At 33.2% G+C, this 22,560-nt stretch overlaps 2 long non-coding RNA genes across 2 annotated transcripts; one reads left to right on the top strand and one right to left on the bottom strand.

The window, feature by feature from the left end:
* Nucleotides 1-6,190: 6,190 nt before the first annotated feature.
* On the top strand, nt 6,191-9,062 carry LOC141377903 (uncharacterized). Its single transcript, XR_012391012.1, has 4 exons — nt 6,191-6,233; nt 7,185-7,224; nt 7,323-7,467; nt 8,803-9,062. It is a non-coding gene; the product is annotated as an uncharacterized lncRNA (long non-coding RNA).
* Nucleotides 9,063-11,829: 2,767 nt separating this feature from the next.
* LOC141377906 (uncharacterized) lies at nt 11,830-15,186 on the bottom strand. Its single transcript, XR_012391020.1, has 8 exons — nt 15,144-15,186; nt 14,228-14,379; nt 13,754-13,809; nt 12,812-12,996; nt 12,620-12,727; nt 12,485-12,541; nt 12,219-12,393; nt 11,830-12,125 (listed from the first exon to the last, which is right to left on the bottom strand). It is a non-coding gene; the product is annotated as an uncharacterized lncRNA (long non-coding RNA).
* Between the last annotated feature and the right edge of the window lie 7,374 nt (nt 15,187-22,560).

Consider the following 22,560-nt stretch of genomic DNA (forward strand, 5'->3'; position numbering starts at 1 on the left):
TATAAAATGCATCATTCTTTTTTGTTTTAGACAACATTTCATGCACTGTTAAACATGTTAAAGCAAGTTGCAAGTGAAAATCTATGTCTCTGACTGAGTTTGCATTACTGTGATTTGACCTCTCTGCTGGCTGAGATAAGCTCATTTTCAACGTCCAATTCAGAATGTAATAAAACCAGATCCAGACATAAAATGCATCATTCTTTTTTGTTTTAGACAACATTTCATGCACTGTTAAACATGTTAAAGCAAGTTGCAAGTGAAAATCTATGTCTCTGACTGAGTTTGCATTACTGTGATTTGACCTCTCTGCTGGCTGAGATAAGCTCATTTTCAACGTCCATTTCAAAAAGTGATTAAAACCAGATCCAGACATAAAATGCATCATTCTTTTTTGTTTTAGACAACATTTCATGCACTGTTAAACATGTTAAAGCAAGTTGCAAGTGAAAATCTATGTCTCTGACTGAGTTTGCATTACTGTGATTTGACCTCTCTGCTGGCTGAGATAAGCTAATTTTCAACGTCCAATTCAGAATGTAATAAAACCAGATCCAGCTATAAAATGCATCATTCTTTTTTGTTTTAGACAACATTTCATGCACTGTTAAACATGTTAAAGCAAGTTGAGAGTGAAAATCTATGTCTCTGACTGAGTTTGCATTACTGTGATTTGACCTCTCTGCTGGCTGAGATAAGCTCATTTTCAACGTCCAATTCAGAAAGTGATAAAAATAGATCCGGACATAAAATGCATCATTCTTTTTTGTTTTAGACAACATTTCATGCACTGTTAAACATGTTAAAGCAAGTTGCAAGAGAAAACATATGTCTCTGACTGAGTTTGCATTACTGTGATTTGACCTCTCTGCTGGCTGAGATAAGCTCATTTTCAACGTCCAATTCAGAATGTAATAAAACCAGATCCAGCTATAAAATGCATCATTCTTTTTTGTTTTAGACAACATTTCATGCACTGTTAAACATGTTAAAGCAAGTTGCAAGTGAAAATCTATGTCTCTGACTGAGTTTGCATTACTGTGATTTGACCTCTCTGCTGGCTGAGATAAGCTCATTTTCAACGTCCAATTCAGAATGTAATAAAACCAGATCCAGCCATAAAATGCATCATTCTTTTTTGTTTTAGACAACATTTCATGCACTGTTAAACATGTTAAAGCAAGTTGCAAGTGAAAATCTATGTCTCTGACTGAGTTTGCATTACTGTGATTTAACCTCTCTGCTGGCTGAGATAAGCTCATTTTCATTGTCCAATTCAAAAGTGATAAAAACAGATCCAGCCATAAAATGCATCATTCTTTTTTGTTTTAGACAACATTTCATGCACTGTTAAACATGTTAAAGCAAGTTGCAAGTGAAAATCTATGTCTCTGACTGAGTTTGCATTACTGTGATTTGACCTCTCTGCTGGCTGAGATAAGCTCATTTTCAACGTCCAATTCAGAATGTAATAAAACCAGATCCAGCTATAAAATGCATCATTCTTTTTTGTTTTAGACAACATTTCATGCACTGTTAAACATGTTAAAGCAAGTTGAGAGTGAAAATCTATGTCTCTGACTGAGTTTGCATTACTGTGATTTGACCTCTCTGCTGGCTGAGATAAGCTCATTTTCAATGTCCAATTCAGAAAGTGATAAAAATAGATCCGGACATAAAATGCATCATTCTTTTTTGTTTTAGACAACATTTCATGCACTGTTAAACATGTTAAAGCAAGTTGCAAGAGAAAACATATGTCTCTGACTGAGTTTGCATTACTGTGATTTGACCTCTCTGCTGGCTGAGATAAGCTCATTTTCAACGTCCAATTCAGAATGTAATAAAACCAGATCCAGCTATAAAATGCATCATTCTTTTTTGTTTTAGACAACATTTCATGCACTGTTAAACATGTTAAAGCAAGTTGCAAGTGAAAATCTATGTCTCTGACTGAGTTTGCATTACTGTGATTTGACCTCTCTGCTGGCTGAGATAAGCTCATTTTCATCGTCCAATTCAAAAGTGATAAAAACAGATCCAGCCATAAAATGCATCATTCTTTTTTGTTTTAGACAACATTTCATGCACTGTTAAACATGTTAAAGCAAGTTGCAAGTGAAAATCTATGTCTCTGACTGAGTTTGCATTACTGTGATTTGACCTCTCTGCTGGCTGAGATAAGCTCATTTTCAACGTCCAATTCAGAATGTAATAAAACCAGATCCAGACATAAAATGCATCATTCTTTTTTGTTTTAGACAACATTTCATGCACTGTTAAACATGTTAAAGCAAGTTGCAAGTGAAAATCTATGTCTCTGACTGAGTTTGCATTACTGTGATTTGACCTCTCTGCTGGCTGAGATAAGCTCATTTTCAACGTCCAATTCAGAATGTAATAAAACCAGATCCAGCTATAAAATGCATCATTCTTTTTTGTTTTAGACAACATTTCATGCACTGTTAAACATGTTAAAGCAAGTTGCAAGTGAAAATCTATGTCTCTGACTGAGTTTGCATTACTGTGATTTGACCTCTCTGCTGGCTGAGATAAGCTCATTTTCATCGTCCAATTCAAAAGTGATAAAAACAGATCCAGCCATAAAATGCATCATTCTTTTTTGTTTTAGACAACATTTCATGCACTGTTAAACATGTTAAAGCAAGTTGCAAGTGAAAATCTATGTCTCTGACTGAGTTTGCATTACTGTGATTTGACCTCTCTGCTGGCTGAGATAAGCTCATTTTCAACGTCCAATTCAGAATGTAATAAAACCAGATCCAGCTATAAAATGCATCATTCTTTTTTGTTTTAGACAACCTTTCATGCACTGTTAAACATGTTAAAGCAAGTTGAGAGTGAAAATCTATGTCTCTGACTGAGTTTGCATTACTGTGATTTGACCTCTCTGCTGGCTGAGATAAGCTCATTTTCAACGTCCAATTCAGAAAGTGATAAAAATAGATCCGGACATAAAATGCATCATTCTTTTTTGTTTTAGACAACATTTCATGCACTGTTAAACATGTTAAAGCAAGTTGCAAGTGAAAATCTATGTCTCTGACTGAGTTTGCATTACTGTGATTTGACCTCTCTGCTGGCTGAGATAAGCTCATTTTCAACGTCCAATTCAGAATGTAATAAAACCAGATCCAGCTATAAAATGCATCATTCTTTTTTGTTTTAGACAACATTTCATGCACTGTTAAACATGTTAAAGCAAGTTGCAAGTGAAAATCTATGTCTCTGACTGAGTTTGCATTACTGTGATTTGACCTCTCTGCTGGCTGAGATAAGCTCATTTTCAACGTCCAATTCAGAATGTAATAAAACCAGATCCAGCTATAAAATGCATCATTCTTTTTTGTTTTAGACAACATTTCATGCACTGTTAAACATGTTAAAGCAAGTTGCAAGTGAAAATCTATGTCTCTGACTGAGTTTGCATTACTGTGATTTGACCTCTCTGCTGGCTGAGATAAGCTCATTTTCAACGTCCAAATCAGAATGTAATAAAACCAGATCCAGCCATAAAATGCATCATTCTTTTTTGTTTTAGACAACATTTCATGCACTGTTAAACATGTTAAAGCAAGTTGCAAGTGAAAATCTATGTCTCTGACTGAGTTTGCATTACTGTGATTTGACCTCTCTGCTGGCTGAGATAAGCTCATTTTCAACGTCCAATTCAGAAAGTGATAAAAATAGATCCAGACATGAAATGCATCATGCTTTTTTGTTTTAGACAACATTTCATGCACTGTTAAACATGTTAAAGCAAGTTGCAAGTGAAAATCTATGTCTCTGACTGAGTTTGCATTACTGTGATTTGACCACTCTGCTGGCTGAGATAAGCTCATTTTCAACGTCCAATTCAGAATGTAATAAAACCAGATCCAGCTATAAAATGCATCATTCTTTTTTGTTTTAGACAACATTTCATGCACTGTTAAACATGTTAAAGCAAGTTGCAAGTGAAAATCTATGTCTCTGACTGAGTTTGCATTACTGTGATTTGACCTCTCTGCTGGCTAAGATAAGCTCATTTTCAACGTCCAATTCAGAATGTAATAAAACCAGATCCAGCCATAAAATGCATCATTCTGAATTGGACGTTGAAAATGAGCTTATCTTAGCCAGCAGAGAGGTCAAATCACAGTAATGCAAACTCAGTCAGAGACATAGATTTTCACTTGCAACTTGCTTTAACATGTTTAACAGTGCATGAAATGTTGTCTAAAACAAAAAAGAATGATGCATTTTATGGCTGGATCTGTTTTTATCACTTTTGAATTGGACGATGAAAATGAGCTTATCTCAGCCAGCAGAGAGGTCAAATCACAGTAATGCAAACTCAGTCAGAGACATAGCTTTTCACTTGCAACTTGCTTTAACATGTTTAACAGTGCATGAAATGTTGTCTAAAACAAAAAAGAATGATGCATTTTATGTCTGGATCTGGTTTTATTACATTCTGAATTGGACGTTGAAAATGAGCTTATCTCAGCCAGCAGAGAGGTCAAATCACAGTAATGCAAACTCAGTCAGAGACATAGATTTTCACTTGCAACTTGCTTTAACATGTTTAACAGTGCATGAAATGTTGTCTAAAACAAAAAAGAATGATGCATTTTATAGCTGGATCTAGTTTTATTACATTCTGAATTGGACGTTGAAAATGAGCTTATCTCAGCCAGCAGAGAGGTCAAATCACAGTAATGCAAACTCAGTCAGAGACATAGATTTTCACTTGCAACTTGCTTTAACATGTTTAACAGTGCATGAAATGTTGTCTAAAACAAAAAAGAATGATGCATTTTATGTCTGGATCTGGTTTTATTACATTCTAAATTGGACGTTGAAAATGAGCTTATCTCAGCCAGCAGAGAGGTCAAATCACAGTAATGCAAACTCAGTCAGGAACATAGATTTTCACTTGCAACTTGCTTTAACATGTTTAACAGTGCATGAAATGTTGTCTAAAACAAAAAAGAATGATGCATTTTATGTCTGGATCTGGTTTTATTACATTCTGAATTGGACGTTGAAAATGAGCTTATCTCAGCCAGCAGAGAGGTCAAATCACAGTAATGCAAACTCAGTCAGAGACATAGATTTTCACTTGCAACTTGCTTTACCATAATTAACAGTGCATGAAATGTTGTCTAAAACAAAAAAGAATGATGCATTTTATAGCTGGATCTGGTTTTATTACATTCTGAATTGGACGTTGAAAATGAGCTTATCTCAGCCAGCAGAGAGGTCAAATCACAGTAATGCAAACTCAGTCAGAGACATAGATTTTCACTTGCAACTTGCTTTAACATGTTTAACAGTGCATGAAATGTTGTCTAAAACAAAAAAGAATGATCCATGTTATGGCTGGATCTGTTTTTATCATTTTCTGAAATGGACGTTGAAAATGAGCTTATCTCAGCCAGCAGAGAGGTCAAATCCAACACATTCTCACTCCCAACTCGTCATATACTGACGCTTGGTCAGGAACCCTCGGCGTAAGTTATTGACGCACAGGGTACCCCTTTAGCGTCATATTTAGACGTGCAGGGATTCCCTATAGAATCTGTACCTGAGCCTGAAGCGTCATAGGGAGACGCTGGAGGCTCGTATAATTACCAATAGATGTCAACGCACTTTTTAAAACCTGATTTACGCCTATTATCGCAGTTTTCTTCTTTTAAAAATATGTAATTTTTATTTTGTTCATGAAAAGCGTCTGTAAACTGGGTCGAAACTACTGTATGAATAAACTTCGGTCCACGTGACATCCCTTCACGGTGAGTTTAACGCCGCTCTGCTATTGGTCAAATTGCATCAACGGTGAGTTCTCAGATGAGTTCAACTGTCAACATTAAATAGTATGTTAATGCTGCATAATGTATTTTTATTGGAGATTAGTTGGTGTTTATAAATATTTTATCATTAACTTTATATTTAATGAGTGAAAATATATTCGGTTGTCCAGTTTAGGTTAACTATAAAACTATACTACTAATAAAACTTTGATTCATTCATATTATTTATTATTTTTTTACTTTAAAAAATATTACATTTCAAGTACTAAGTTTAAAAATGTTTTTGGCTGATCTTTTTTCATTTTAAATTATTCATTGAAGTTGGGGTCATTGTATGTGGCGATCTATTTTTTACAGTCTATGCTCGCTATCCCAAGGTTCATTGCGATCCCAAGGTTCACTGCGGTTTTCCACAAGGTAAGTAAAAAGTAAACAAATAAAGACGATTTGTTGATAAAGCATGTACTGTAAACTAGCGACGTTATCTAATTACATCAAGTTCATTTATTAAAAACATATTTTTCTCACATATAACGTTGGTCATGCATTAGAACAATATATAAATTTTAAGATAAGGAACAGTGTTACCAGATTGTTGTTTTCCACAATAGAATTCGTGCAAAATCTTTATATGATATGCAATATGCAACTCTAATAATACAAATGTATTCGTAATTGTTTCAATATTAAAGAACATCAAGTGTTTCCAAAGGTTTAAAGGCTACATTGTAAAAACAATTATTTTCCATGCCTTAAAACACACACACACACACACACACACACACACACATATATATATATATATATATATAYACACACACAYATATATATATATATATATATATATATATATATATATATATATATACACACACACATATATATATATATATATATATATATATATATATATATATATATATATATATATATATATATATATATATATATATATATATATATATATATATATAACATAACAAAAGCTCAAGTAAAAATCTTACACTATTACAAGTATAATTTGGCCTTTACCAATTTATTTAATAAAAGAAAGAATCTATCATCTCTAAATTGTGGTAAAGAGGCACAACAAGCTGTCTTCTTTGTCAAATATTATGTCAGTCAGGATGGCAATGGTAAAACTCAAGGATTACCTTGCACCTTCTCAGAAATTTACCATTGATCATATGTATTACAAGTGGCTGGATTGTTTTTAACACAAGCAACGTTTTTTAAATCATTATCTTAAACAGATTAAGGCTCATTTTGGACTACACTTACATTACTTTACAACTGCTTAATGCAGTACTGATGTATCTAGTAGTTAGTGGGTTTAACTAATGTCACACATGTTTTTATTCAGTTCAGATGCAGAAACTTTTGACATATGAATTCATCTTGACTAAGGGTAAGGTTTTTGTTCAGAATTAATCATTATTTAAAATCATTGTATTTTCTTTGTTATTATGTACAGATTTTAAAAGAATGTACTTTATTTTAATAAAGAACTCTTCACAGCACTGCATCTGAACAGTCACAACCTCACAGAGCTGCACAACTGCCCCACTCAAGATCAGTGTTGAAGCTGGAACCTCATCTTGTGTACAGCAAAGGCAGAGCTGAAAATTCACTGTTTGTCTTGTATTGTGTGGTAAGTCATAGTTTTATTTATTTATTTTTTTATTGCAACACTAAGTAGTCCATTCTGTGGCCAATTTGATATAAAAGGCCTAAAATGGGACTAACGTGATTATTGTTTTGATTTCTAGATAAGTACTTATGGGGCTACACATGCAGCTGAAGTTAGCTACATGGAGTAGGACATTTCTTTCAGTATACTCTTAAAGAGATTTACCCAAAAATGAAAATACTGTCATTAATGACTCATACTTCACTTGTTCCAAATATGTCTGAGTTGCTTTCTTCAGTTAAACACAATTTATATTTTAAAGAAAGATGAAAACCTGCAAACATTAACTTCCATGGTATTTGTTTTTTCCTACTATGCATGTCAATGTTTTCAGCTTTTCAGCTTTCTTCAAAAACTTCCTTCATGTTCAACACAAAGTAACTTGGAAGTTTTTAAAAAAAGGTTTACAACCACTTGAGGGAGAGTAAATAGTGAACTATTCCTTTAACCCAATCTAGTTGACTTTACTAGAAAATTGTATAGAAACCCAGTGCCTTAAACCCCTTACATTTTATACAGGGTACAACTTAACAGCCATACTTGAATTAAAATATTACTGTAAGTCCAAGAAGATTGTAAAGGTTCTAGGTTAATTTAAAGAGGGCTGTTTAGTTTCACCTTGTGTAAAAACATAAAGGGTTTAAGGCAACATTTTCCATGCAGTTTTTTTATAAAGTCAACTAGTTTGAGTTAAGAGTGTAATGGGTTTCAGTAAAAGCAGTGAATCATGCAGGCATGAAATTAATGTTTAGCCTTGTAAAGCAATAAGCTTGTTATAATTTAGAAATATTTTTAGGGTGAAGCACAGTATGCTGTTGTAGTTTTCATATAATTGATGAGTCAAACATGAGATGTGTTTTCAATTGCAAGAAGTGAATTAACAATATGTTCATCAAGATTCAAATCTTGCATCTTATATTTTTTAAGGTTTTGGCCCAATAATACCCATATTCTGCTATTTTAAAAAGAAAACTTGCTGGAATTTGTGTCAGCATTCCCTTCAATGAAAACTACAGCAGTGGACATCAGTGGTGATAAAAATGTATGAGAAGGATAAGGGTGTTCATAATGAGAAGTGCAGTCACTATCCTGATCTCTGAGTTTGTAGAACTGACAGATCTGCTTGGAATACATGGAAACATGCTGGAAAAGTTTAACTTATTATACAGTTAATTCAAGAGTGCCAGGTTTAATGACACTTTACATATATAAATAAATATCACTGAACTTTCTAAATGAAACCTAACACTCATTCTTTGTTCAGTAATGATATTGTGCACTTCTAATACTTTACAGTGGCAAAATCTGGAATAACACATGGGAGCCCTCCAGGAATTCCTGACACTTTACGCCCAAGTCTCCTCATGCTAACCGGATTGCAATATGACAGTCTAGTCAGCATAAACACCTGGACTGACCAAGCACACTTTGGTTCTCAGTGTTTTGTACAATTTTTTTTTGCTATTCTTCAGTAAATACTTGAATATGTTTTGAACTTATTCTACTTTTGATGTTTAAGTTCAGAAAGTTGTTATTATAAACATAATTTGCATTTGTCATGAAATTGACTTCTTTTTGTTGTGAAAGCTGTTTATTATGATGGCATTTCCAAAGGCATCATTTGAAAATATTTTTTGCAGTGCAGTTTTACTTGAGCTTGACATACCAGATGTATGACATGAATAAATATCACAAAATAAATATAATAATGATAATACAAAATATAAATTTCCTTCAATTATAATTGTTTTTAATCATTTATATATGTATGGTAATATATTATTGCATTAAAAACTGTTATAAATATATATATATATTTGGTTTTTGCATGTTTGCATGATTTATTTTTTTTATTTTTTTTGTGGCATTATGAATAAATTATAAATGTTTCATTAAGATGTATTGTGTTTATTTGCATACTCATTTACAATGAACTACTATTTTTACTATTTAATGGGCACTATATTTGTCATTTAAGTTTGACATATATTTATATTTGTATACCTACAGGACGCAGTGTTTAGTTACAGGAAATGCTGGAAATGTTTTCAAACATGAAGCTTTTTTTATTATTTTATTATTCGTTTCAAATTTAGTATACTGCCTAGGATCTGGTTTTACTATGATCATTTTGCACATCAGGTTACCCCCACAAAGGAATCTCACGGTAAATATACATTTGTATTTTTAATAAGACAATAAATAACATGTAATATTAATACACATTTTGATATTTAAGTTATATTATGAGGTTATTATGATCTACCTTCAACCGGAAAATTACCAAATAGAGACAAAGTGTGACGTAGATTGCGACATTGTGATTGGACTATAACTTCTAAGCCAAATTAAAAGATCCTTCGTGTTGCTAACTATGTTTTGCTAACTTTGCCACTTTACTTACAGTGTCCTTTATCAATGAGTTATCGCTGTGTTTCAAATAGTTACCGATTAACCAAGATCGTAACCCTAAACTTAACCCTAACTACAGCTTTCAATGAACTACAATTTGTACCGCCATGTCTTTCCCGTCCCATCTATACAGCGACAAAGGATTGTGGGTAATGTAGTTTAAAGCCTTTTTGTAATAAAATGGAACAAATACTATTTTTAATGAACTAAAGACTATTTGAATAAGGTCATTGTGCATATATTTATGACATATATGAAAGCCAGGCATATATTTGTTATTTTACAATGAGTATTTTTTTAAAACAGCTTTTATTGACTTGATCAGTATATATCAGACTATTATATCCAACATTATTTATTGAACATAGCATAGATAATAGTCTTGCTGATATTCTCTCACTCATTTCTCGTTTGAAATGTGAATACTTTTTCCTTTTCTACGGGGCTCTACTCATCCCCTTTGAGTAAAAGGGCAGTTAAGCTATGTAGATGTATTATCTTCAACATGGACAAGAAATTGTATTGTCACATGTACAGTTGTGGTAAAAAAACAAAAAAGCTGTAAAAATAAGCTAAACATTAGTATCCTCTTTAATCACAAGTTATTAGCAATAGTGATCTATGTTCATCACAAATATTATGAGTTCAGAATAAAATGTGTGGATGTAATTCTGTAAGTGTGTTTCATTAATGGTCATCATGTGATGTTTAATTGTTTTCACTTTATTTGAAGTATGGATAAAAGCTCTTAAAATATGTAAATGTTTATAAATATAACCTTTTTAAAGACATGTATTTGTTTGAAAACCACTCTTTATCTGATTATTTTTACTTTCTAAATCTTCAACTGTTTGTGTAACAGTATGTTTTGATGACAATGGATGAACTTTGTGTTAAATAATGATTCCACATCATGTCTTTGTCCTGCATGTGGGTTAATTTGTTAATTATTTTCTTTATGATCAAATGATTTTAAGATTTGCTGCATTGTAAGAATCATGAAAATAGTGAGAAATGAGGTAACAATGACAATAAGATATCCTTTCAAATGCTGTGAATAGTTCAAAATGAATAAAAATACATAGCCATGAACCAACAAAATAAATATGCAAACCTTTAAATTATCTAAACTAGAAGTAAAAAAGTTCTGTGCTGTACTTATAAGTTACTGTGAAGTTCTGTCTACAAAAAATACATATTTTATTTTACTTTTTGGCTTAGTCCCTTTATTAACCAGGGGTCGCCACAGCTCTATGAACCGCCAACTTTTCCAGCATGTTTTTATGCAGCAGATGCTCTTCCAGCCGCAATCCATCTCTTGGAAAATACTTTATTTTTTTATTTTTTATCTTGCATTCAATAAAACATTATACAAAGTTAATTTTTATTTTCTGCATAACAACAGTGGCACTGTTATCTCACAAGTACAGTAGTTTTTTGTTAGACATTCTAACAAATGAATACAAATGTTTCAAAGTAAAGACAAAAATAAAAGGAGATACATTTTTTTTTTTTTTAGAAAAATCCATGAGGACCAAATAGATCCATCAGATCTTTGATGTAAATCATAGGTTAATTTGTTCAGAGGTAGAAGTCTGGTTGCCTGACTCAGCCACATATTGACTGGAGGTATCTGAGCAGTGGACAATAATAATGTACATTTTTTGGCCAAGTATATGCAAAAATTAAATTTATCATAAAAATGTATCATAAAATTAATATTTTAAAAGCTCTTAATGTCATTTAATGTAATAATTTTATTTTAATATAGAGTTCCTTAAATCGTTATATGTTGTAAGCAGTTAGGCATACAATAATGCTCTTAATTTACAACACTGATTGATTTTAGAGGAATGCTTACATACTGTACATATCTATGTTTTAAAAAAAAAAGACAACAATTTGGTTATAGATGATGAAAATTTTATTTTATTTTTACAGATTGTATTACATGCTTTAGATTCAGGGTTAAGGTCATCCTCTTCTGGATTACAGTAAAAGAAAATCCACAGTCAATGTCAAACTCATCAGCTGGAGCTTTATTTAAAAAATGTATGTTCTCTGCTCCAGCCAAAACTTGCAGGTACCTTGCAGGTCTCTAGATTGCACCATCATATTGTTGTTTATTTCTCAGTTATTTTGTTGCTTTCTGAGAATGATGATCCATAGACCTTTTAACCCCTCTTCGTTTAGGCCACATGTCGAATCTTAAAAGAACACAACAACATAAAAATATATTAATATCCTTTGGACTGGGTAACCTTATGCTTATGTCTATGCCAAATAATACAAATACATACCAGTACTTTTCAGTAGCAAACAAGCAGGAAAGTTCTTTGAAGGAACCAGGATGAGTTGAAAGGTATTTATAGTGGTTGGCCATCTCTGCCACAAGAATCCTCTGCTTCTCCTTAAGAATCCTGACTAGCAGGATGATGTTGAACACCCTCCTCTTTGTTGCTGGGTCAGCAGAGTCTGAAATATATTTATAAAAAGAAAGTTGTATAACAAGGAATATACGTCAACTTTTAAAGAATCAACACTGACAGAAGTCTAGTGTACATACCATGCCATATGACGAAGACATCCATATCACTTCTGTTGTTTGTTGTCTTTGCTTCTGCTACTGAAAAAAATGACAATAATAGTAACACTTACAATTTTTCATGACTACATGTAATATTAATAAGAATTTCCTCACCCTCTGCCCACTCCTCTACATCACAGACCAAGGTCTTCCAACTGGTTTCCGGTCACTGCCAGTTTCATGGATTCTGTTTTGCAACTTGCTTTGCAGAGCTGTTGCGGTCTACAGTGATAAGCAATCAAAAATCACAATACTATTCAAATAGGTTACTGAACATCTAAAACAAATTCTACTGGATATCGTTACCTTCTGATATCAATAGGTCAGCAAGATGGCCAAATTGTTGAATATCTGCTAATTCCAGCACATGACCATGACAGTTACAGTAGCATGTCTGGTCACTGCAATTCTATAGAAGAAATATTGCACTGTTCAACCTCCTTCCCAAGAGTAAAACCACACATATCCTTGTATGCCTCACTCCATTTCACCTGGTTAACATATACAAAAAAACAAACAAACAAACAAACAAGCAAATAAGTAAACCAATAAGTTTTGGCATTTACTTGTAGATCAGTTTAAGATAATCACATAGTTCATCTATCTCAGATATAAACTCATGTGCTTAGGCATGAAACACACTAAAATCATGGTCTTAAAGATGGTGCTGAAACTTTGGACAGCTTTTTGCAACTCTTTGGAGGTAGTGTCATTAGTTGATGTAGTCCACAAATCTTCCTGTCAATCCTTAATCCTTAGCTGTAAACAAACCTTCAAAATATTATCTTCTAATCTAATTTTACTAGGTGAACATCAAAGAGCTGTTTTCTTGTTAATTTAGTTTCAACACATACAGTTTAAAGTACCTTGTGCATTCATGAAATGGTTATGCTTATGGTTCACATCTACTTAAATTGGCAGTATATCTAGTGTGGAAGCAAGACAGATGAAGGGCTCTTCCTTGCAAATACTATCCACCTTGTATTGCACAGACTCCCACTCAAGAGTATCTCAGAAAAATGTCTGCTGAGAACTTGGCAGTCTATTAAAAATAATTATACCAAACTCTTTTCCACCAATGGAAAGAATATAAAAATATTTTAGGATATATTTATACTTGCATGACCAAATCTGAGATAAAAAAGGCCATCAGTATGCCTTAGTTTAAATAAAAACAAATTTTTACTCTAGCCCACTCTCACCTAGATCTACAGATACAGGGACTAATGGAAACATTAAAGTACACACCAACAGTCACTGGAGCAAGGCCCTCTCACAGTTGGGAAGATTGGAGTTCCTATGAGCTGTACCAGATAAAAACAACAAAGAAATTAACATTTATAACAATTCTAACTTATCCTAAGACTAGTAGACAAGCAGCATTAGTAGTTTAATTTCCTAAACCCCAATGTGGACAGTTGATGGCCTATAAGATGTCATAAAATCAGACAAAACAAAATACTTTCTGAAAAAGAAAAAAAAAAATGGTTGGCCACTATCAACACCCAGAACAAATAGTTTTAAACAGTTAGGTCACAATATTTTGTGAGCTTATACTGTAGTTTATAATGTTTTTCATAAACAATAGTAATAGTAAAACTAATGCGTTTCTTTCTGTTATTACAATAGAAGTGAAAGAATAAATGCATTTTATCTCATACAATCATATATGCCTAAACAATATAGACATTTCATATACATGGAATGAAAAACTTCACTAACCCTTGACTGATTTCAGAGTGGTCTTTGCCCTCTATACATGGTGGTGCTTCCTGCAGATCATCAAGTTGTCATCAAGACTTGAGCTTATAATTGAGATCTTGATGATAAATCTGAGTATAAAGGAATCACTCATGGTGATAGGCAGAAACAGGCTGAAAGACACAAGAATTAATCAAACAAATACAAATGTGTTAACAGAGATAGAGAGAAAGACAAGTTCAATTTAACATACAGACATGGGTAAAGTGGCTTTACTTTTTGCTTATTAGAAAACAAAATTGGATTTTTAAAGAAATCTAAAGAACCTGAAAAGAGCAAAGAAAAAATATTCATATCTATATATTCATGTATAACAGTGAACACCTTATAATTTACACCTGTATTTATATATATATATATATATATATATATATATATATATATATATATATATATATATATATATATATATATATATATATATATATATATATATATATACACATACATATGTGTGTGTGTGTGTGGTAGATTAAAATAAAAATAAAATAAAATTAAAAACGTGCTCAGACGGGCAAAATTTCTGCCTTTTTTCCTTTAAAGGCATGGAAAATAATTGTTTTTACAATGTAGCCTTTAAACCTTTGGAAACACTTGATGTTCTTTAATATTGAAACAATTACGAATACATTTGTATTATTAGAGTTGCATATTGCATATCATATAAAGATTTTGCACGAATTCTATTGTGGAAAACAACAATCTGGTAACACTGTTCCTTATCTTAAAATTTATATATTGTTCTAATGCATGACCAACGTTATATGTGAGAAAAATATGTTTTTAATAAATGAACTTGATGTAATTAGATAACGTCGCTAGTTTACAGTACATGCTTTATCAACAAATCGTCTTTATTTGTTTACTTTTTACTTACCTTGTGGAAAACCGCAGTGAACCTTGGGATCGCAATGAACCTTGGGATAGCGAGCATAGACTGTAAAAAATAGATCGCCACATACAATGACCCCAACTTCAATGAATAATTTAAAATGAAAAAAGATCAGCCAAAAACATTTTTAAACTTAGTACTTGAAATGTAATATTTTTTAAAGTAAAAAAATAATAAATAATATGAATGAATCAAAGTTTTATTAGTAGTATAGTTTTATAGTTAACCTAAACTGGACAACCGAATATATTTTCACTCATTAAATATAAAGTTAATGATAAAATATTTATAAACACCAACTAATCTCCAATAAAAATACATTATGCAGCATTAACATACTATTTAATGTTGACAGTTGAACTCATCTGAGAACTCACCGTTGATGCAATTTGACCAATAGCAGAGCGGCGTTAAACTCACCGTGAAGGGATGTCACGTGGACCGAAGTTTATTCATACAGTAGTTTCGACCCAGTTTACAGACGCTTTTCATGATCAAAATAAAAATTACATATTTTTAAAAGAAGAAAACTGCGATAATAGGCGTAAATCAGGTTTTAAAAAGTGCGTTGACATCTATTGGTAATTATACGAGCCTCCAGCGTCTCCCTATGACGCTTCAGGCTCAGGTACAGATTCTATAGGGAATCCCTGCACGTCTAAATATGACGCTAAAGGGGTACCCTGTGCGTCAATAACTTACGCCGAGGGTTCCTGACCAAGCGTCAGTATATGACGAGTTGGGAGTGAGAATGTGTTGGATTTGACCTCTCTGCTGGCTGAGATAAGCTCATTTTCAACGTCCATTTCAGAAAATGATAAAAACAGATCCAGCCATAACATGGATCATTCTTTTTTGTTTTAGACAACATTTCATGCACTGTTAAACATGTTAAAGCAAGTTGCAAGTGAAAATCTATGTCTCTGACTGAGTTTGCATTACTGTGATTTGACCTCTCTGCTGGCTGAGATAAGCTCATTTTCAACGTCCAATTCAGAATGTAATAAAACCAGATCCAGCTATAAAATGCATCATTCTTTTTTGTTTTAGACAACATTTCATGCACTGTTAATTATGGTAAAGCAAGTTGCAAGTGAAAATCTATGTCTCTGACTGAGTTTGCATTACTGTGATTTGACCTCTCTGCTGGCTGAGATAAGCTCATTTTCAACGTCCAATTCAGAATGTAATAAAACCAGATCCAGACATAAAATGCATCATTCTTTTTTGTTTTAGACAACATTTCATGCACTGTTAAACATGTTAAAGCAAGTTGCAAGTGAAAATCTATGTTCCTGACTGAGTTTGCATTACTGTGATTTGACCTCTCTGCTGGCTGAGATAAGCTCATTTTCAACGTCCAATTTAGAATGTAATAAAACCAGATCCAGACATAAAATGCATCATTCTTTTTTGTTTTAGACAACATTTCATGCACTGTTAAACATGTTAAAGCAAGTTGCAAGTGAAAATCTATGTCTCTGACTGAGTTTGCATTACTGTGATTTGACCTCTCTGCTGGCTGAGATAAGCTCATTTTCAACGTCCAATTCAGAAAGTAATAAAACTAGATCCAGCTATAAAATGCATCATTCTTTTTTGTTTTAGACAACATTTCATGCACTGTTAAACATGTTAAAGCAAGTTGCAAGTGAAAATCTATGTCTCTGACTGAGTTTGCATTACTGTGATTTGACCTCTCTGCTGGCTGAGATAAGCTCATTTTCAACGTCCAATTCAGAATGTAATAAAACCAGATCCAGACATAAAATGCATCATTCTTTTTTGTTTTAGACAACATTTCATGCACTGTTAAACATGTTAAAGCAAGTTGCAAGTGAAAAGCTATGTCTCTGACTGAGTTTGCATTACTGTGATTTGACCTCTCTGCTGGCTGAGATAAGCTCATTTTCATCGTCCAATTCAAAAGTGATAAAAACAGATCCAGCCATAAAATGCATCATTCTTTTTTGTTTTAGACAACATTTCATGCACTGTTAAACATGTTAAAGCAAGTTGCAAGTGAAAATCTATGTCTCTGACTGAGTTTGCATTACTGTGATTTGACCTCTCTGCTGGCTGAGATAAGCTCATTTTCAACGTCCAATTCAGAATGTAATAAAACCAGATCCAGCTATAAAATGCATCATTCTTTTTTGTTTTAGACAACATTTCATGCACTGTTAAACATGTTAAAGCAAGTTGAGAGTGAAAATCTATGTCTCTGACTGAGTTTGCATTACTGTGATTTGACCTCTCTGCTGGCTGAGATAAGCTCATTTTCAACGTCCAATTCAGAATGTAATAAAACCAGATCCAGCTATAAAATGCATCATTCTTTTTTGTTTTAGACAACATTTCATGCACTGTTAATTATGGTAAAGCAAGTTGCAAGTGAAAATCTATGTCTCTGACTGAGTTTGCATTACTGTGATTTGACCTCTCTGCTGGCTGAGATAAGCTCATTTTCAACGTCCAATTCAGAATGTAATAAAACCAGATCCAGACATAAAATGCATCATTCTTTTTTGTTTTAGACAACATTTCATGCACTGTTAAACATGTTAAAGCAAGTTGCAAGTGAAAATCTATGTTCCTGACTGAGTTTGCATTACTGTGATTTGACCTCTCTGCTGGCTGAGATAAGCTCATTTTCAACGTCCAATTTAGAATGTAATAAAACCAGATCCAGACATAAAATGCATCATTCTATTTTGTTTTAGACAACATTTCATGCACTGTTAAACATGTTAAAGCAAGTTGCAAGTGAAAATCTATGTCTCTGACTGAGTTTGCATTACTGTGATTTGACCTCTCTGCTGGCTGAGATAAGCTCATTTTCAACGTCCAATTCAGAATGTAATAAAACCAGATCCAGCTATAAAATGCATCATTCTTTTTTGTTTTAGACAACATTTCATGCACTGTTAAACATGTTAAAGCAAGTTGCAAGTGAAAATCTATGTCTCTGACTGAGTTTGCATTACTGTGATTTGACCTCTCTGCTGGCTGAGATAAGCTCATTTTCAACGTCCAATTCAGAAAGTGATAAAAACAGATCCAGCCATAAAATGCATCATTCTTTTTTGTTTTAGACAACATTTCCTGCACTGTTAAACATGTTAAAGCAAGTTGCAAGTGAAAATCTATGTCCCTGACTGAGTTTGCATTACTGTGATTTGACCTCTCTGCTGGCTGAGATAAGCTCATTTTCAACGTCCAATTCAGAAAGTGATAAAAACAGATCCAGCCATAAAATGGATCATTCTTTTTTGTTTTAGACAACATTTCATGCACTGTTAAACATGTTAAAGCAAGTTGCAAGTGAAAATCTATGTCTCTGACTGAGTTTGCATTACTGTGATTTGACCTCTCTGCTGGCTGAGATAAGCTCATTTTCAACGTCCATTTCAGAAAATGATAAAAACAGATCCAGCCATAACATGGATCATTCTTTTTTGTTTTAGACAACATTTCATGCACTGTTAAACATGTTAAAGCAAGTTGCAAGTGAAAATCTATGTCTCTGACTGAGTTTGCATTACTGTGATTTGACCTCTCTGCTGGCTGAGATAAGCTCATTTTCAACGTCCAATTCAGAATGTAATAAAACCAGATCCAGCTATAAAATGCATCATTCTTTTTTGTTTTAGACAACATTTCATGCACTGTTAATTATGGTAAAGCAAGTTGCAAGTGAAAATCTATGTCTCTGACTGAGTTTGCATTACTGTGATTTGACCTCTCTGCTGGCTGAGATAAGCTCATTTTCAACGTCCAATTCAGAATGTAATAAAACCAGATCCAGACATAAAATGCATCATTCTTTTTTGTTTTAGACAACATTTCATGCACTGTTAAACATGTTAAAGCAAGTTGCAAGTGAAAATCTATGTTCCTGACTGAGTTTGCATTACTGTGATTTGACCTTTCTGCTGGCTGAGATAAGCTCATTTTCAACGTCCAATTTAGAATGTAATAAAACCAGATCCAGACATAAAATGCATCATTCTTTTTTGTTTTAGACAACATTTCATGCACTGTTAAACATGTTAAAGCAAGTTGCAAGTGAAAATCTATGTCTCTGACTGAGTTTGCATTACTGTGATTTGACCTCTCTGCTGGCTGAGATAAGCTCATTTTCAACGTCCAATTCAGAATGTAATAAAACCAGATCCAGCTATAAAATGCATCATTCTTTTTTGTTTTAGACAACATTTCATGCACTGTTAAACATGTTAAAGCAAGTTGCAAGTGAAAATCTGTGTCTCTGACTGAGTTTGCATTACTGTGATTTGACCTCTCTGCTGGCTGAGATAAGCTCATTTTCAACGTCCAATTCAGAATGTAATAAAACCAGATCCAGACATAAAATGCATCATTCTTTTTTGTTTTAGACAACATTTCATGCACTGTTAAACATGTTAAAGCAAGTTGCAAGTGAAAATCTATGTCTCTGACTGAGTTTGCATTACTGTGATTTGACCTCTCTGCTGGCTGAGATAAGCTCATTTTCAACGTCCAATTCAGAATGTAATAAAACCAGATCCAGCTATAAAATGCATCATTCTTTTTTGTTTTAGACAACATTTCATGCACTGTTAAACATGTTAAAGCAAGTTGCAAGTGAAAATCTATGTCTCTGACTGAGTTTGCATTACTGTGATTTGACCTCTCTGCTGGCTGAGATAAGCTCATTTTCAACGTCCAATTCAGAAAGTGATAAAAACAGATCCAGCCATAAAATGCATCATTCTTTTTTGTTTTAGACAACATTTCCTGCACTGTTAAACATGTTAAAGCAAGTTGCAAGTGAAAATCTATGTCCCTGACTGAGTTTGCATTACTGTGATTTGACCTCTCTGCTGGCTGAGATAAGCTCATTTTCAACGTCCAATTCAGAAAGTGATAAAAACAGATCCAGCCATAAAATGGATCATTCTTTTTTGTTTTAGACAACATTTCATGCACTGTTAAACATGTTAAAGCAAGTTGCAAGTGAAAATCTATGTCTCTGACTGAGTTTGCATTACTGTGATTTGACCTCTCTGCTGGCTGAGATAAGCTCATTTTCAACGTCCATTTCAGAAAATGATAAAAACAGATCCAGCCATAACATGGATCATTCTTTTTTGTTTTAGACAACATTTCATGCACTGTTAAACATGTTAAAGCAAGTTGCAAGTGAAAATCTATGTCTCTGACTGAGTTTGCATTACTGTGATTTGACCTCTCTGCTGGCTGAGATAAGCTCATTTTCAACGTCCAATTCAGAATGTAATAAAACCAGATCCAGCTATAAAATGCATCATTCTTTTTTGTTTTAGACAACATTTCATGCACTGTTAATTATGGTAAAGCAAGTTGCAAGTGAAAATCTATGTCTCTGACTGAGTTTGCATTACTGTGATTTGACCTCTCTGCTGGCTGAGATAAGCTCATTTTCAACGTCCAATTCAGAATGTAATAAAACCAGATCCAGACATAAAATGCATCATTCTTTTTTGTTTTAGACAACATTTCATGCACTGTTAAACATGTTAAAGCAAGTTGCAAGTGAAAATCTATGTTCCTGACTGAGTTTGCATTACTGTGATTTGACCTTTCTGCTGGCTGAGATAAGCTCATTTTCAACGTCCAATTTAGAATGTAATAAAACCAGATCCAGACATAAAATGCATCATTCTTTTTTGTTTTAGACAACATTTCATGCACTGTTAAACATGTTAAAGCAAGTTGCAAGTGAAAATCTATGTCTCTGACTGAGTTTGCATTACTGTGATTTGACCTCTCTGCTGGCTGAGATAAGCTCATTTTCAACGTCCAATTCAGAATGTAATAAAACCAGATCCAGCTATAAAATGCATCATTCTTTTTTGTTTTAGACAACATTTCATGCACTGTTAAACATGTTAAAGCAAGTTGCAAGTGAAAATCTGTGTCTCTGACTGAGTTTGCATTACTGTGATTTGACCTCTCTGCTGGCTGAGATAAGCTCATTTTCAACGTCCAATTCAGAATGTAATAAAACCAGATCCAGACATAAAATGCATCATTCTTTTTTGTTTTAGACAACATTTCATGCACTGTTAAACATGTTAAAGCAAGTTGCAAGTGAAAATCTATGTCTCTGACTGAGTTTGCATTACTGTGATTTGACCTCTCTGCTGGCTGAGATAAGCTCATTTTCAACGTCCATTTCAAAAAGTGATAAAAACAGATCCAGCCATAAAATGGATCATTCTTTTTTGTTTTAGACAACATTTCATGCACTGTTAAACATGTTAAAGCAAGTTGCAAGTGAAAATCTATGTCTCTGACTGAGTTTGCATTACTGTGATTTGACCTCTCTGCTGGCTGAGATAAGCTCATTTTCAACGTCCAATTCAGAATGTAATAAAACCAGATCCAGCTATAAAATGCATCATTCTTTTTTGTTTTAGACAACATTTCATGCACTGTTAAACATGTTAAAGCAAGTTGCAAGTGAAAATCTATGTCTCTGACTGAGTTTGCATTACTGTGATTTGACCTCTCTGCTGGCTAAGATAAGCTCATTTTCAACGTCCAATTCAGAATGTAATAAAACCAGATCCAGCCATAAAATGCATCATTCTTTTTTGTTTTAGACAACATTTCATGCACTGTTAAACATGTTAAAGCAAGTTGCAAGTGAAAATCTATGTCTCTGACTGAGTTTGCATTACTGTGATTTGACCTCTCTGCTGGCTGAGATAAGCTCATTTTCATCGTCCAATTCAAAAGTGATAAAACCAGATCCAGCCATAAAATGCATCATTCTTTTTTGTTTTAGACAACATTTCATGCACTGTTAAACATGTTAAAGGAAGTTGCAAGTGAAAATCTATGTCTCTGACTGAGTTTGCATTACTGTGATTTGACCTCTCTGCTGGCTGAGATAAGCTCATTTTCAACGTCCAATTCAGAATGTAATAAAACTAGATCCAGCTATAAAATGCATCATTCTTTTTTGTTTTAGACAACATTTCATGCACTGTTAAACATGTTAAAGCAAGTTGCAAGTGAAAATCTATGTCTCTGACTGAGTTTGCATTACTGTGATTTGACCTCTCTGCTGGCTGAGATAAGCTCATTTTCAACGTCCAATTCAGAATGTAATAAAACCAGATCCAGACATAAAATGCATCATTCTTTTTTGTTTTAGACAACATTTCATGCACTGTTAAACATGTTAAAGCAAGTTGCAAGAGAAAACATATGTCTCTGACTGAGTTTGCATTACTGTGATTTGACCTCTCTGCTGGCTGAGATAAGCTCATTTTCAACGTCCAATTCAGAATGTAATAAAACCAGATCCAGCTATAAAATGCATCATTCTTTTTTGTTTTAGACAACATTTCATGCACTGTTAAACATGTTA

The sequence above is a fragment of the Danio rerio genome, chromosome 2, assembly GCF_049306965.1.
Source record: "Danio rerio strain Tuebingen ecotype United States chromosome 2, GRCz12tu, whole genome shotgun sequence".
In the NCBI taxonomy this organism is placed as follows: domain Eukaryota; kingdom Metazoa; phylum Chordata; class Actinopteri; order Cypriniformes; family Danionidae; genus Danio; species Danio rerio.